This window comes from Arachis ipaensis, chromosome B09, assembly GCF_000816755.2.
Source record: "Arachis ipaensis cultivar K30076 chromosome B09, Araip1.1, whole genome shotgun sequence".
In the NCBI taxonomy this organism is placed as follows: Eukaryota; Viridiplantae; Streptophyta; class Magnoliopsida; order Fabales; family Fabaceae; genus Arachis; species Arachis ipaensis.
This window is the reverse complement of record NC_029793.2, coordinates 133,450,284-133,451,235: the sequence shown is the minus strand read 5'-3', so window position 1 is coordinate 133,451,235 and position 952 is coordinate 133,450,284.

The following is a 952-nucleotide window of genomic DNA, read 5'->3' as shown; positions in this document are numbered from 1 at the left end:
CCACTAAATTTATGTCACTTATTTAGCTCAAATTTTCGAAAAAAGAAAATAAATGTCTTCATTTTGGATTATCTAAGTATAATTTATATAGAAGTATATATATAAAATATATGAAAATAGATCTTTTGTAAATTCTGATTATTTTAATTTAAATGTTTACACTAAATATATAGAACATATATATGTGTGTACCTTCACCTATAAATTATGCGTTTTTGCCAAATGATTATGACATCGCATTAACAAGCGTTTTTCTTGTGTAACTCATTGAATACTACTGATGGCAACTACTTTTAGAAACAACCTAAACAAGAGAATGAAAGAACTACTTAATTAATTATACACACAATGCTCCAGCACCATCATCTTTATCCTTATCTCATTTATTTAGAAAACTAGAATCACATACATCTGTCAGATTTGAAAGCAAAGTTCCTAATATATATTCCGTGAATATATAGCTTGTAATCAATTTTTGATGAATTGGTACTTCTAGAAAATTGCTTAATTTACATCTTTGAAGGATTTGAAAATAAGTTGATTGAGCTTTCATGGACCCTTTTTCTTAACAAGGAGTTCTTAATCCCTTTTTTTCTTTTCCTTTTTTGATAATGATATTTAAATTTATAATTCTACATTAAAAATGTTTCAAACAATTATTTAATTATATTAGCTATTTTGAATGATCATTTATACCATATATATATATATTAAAAAAATTCATAACAAATACGAGTTTATGAGTCGAATTTAAGTCAATTTCATAAATTTATTTAGACTCACGAATTTGACATCTTAAATGTAGGTAAAATAGAAGAAATACAGTAAGAGAAAAAAGAAGAAAAATCTATTTTGTTTAGACCTTTGTATTTGCTGGCACTTTCTTCTATTGGGTTACTTGTAGTGTTTGGTCTATTAAGAACTTTAATTTTATAGTAAAAATAATTCTAAA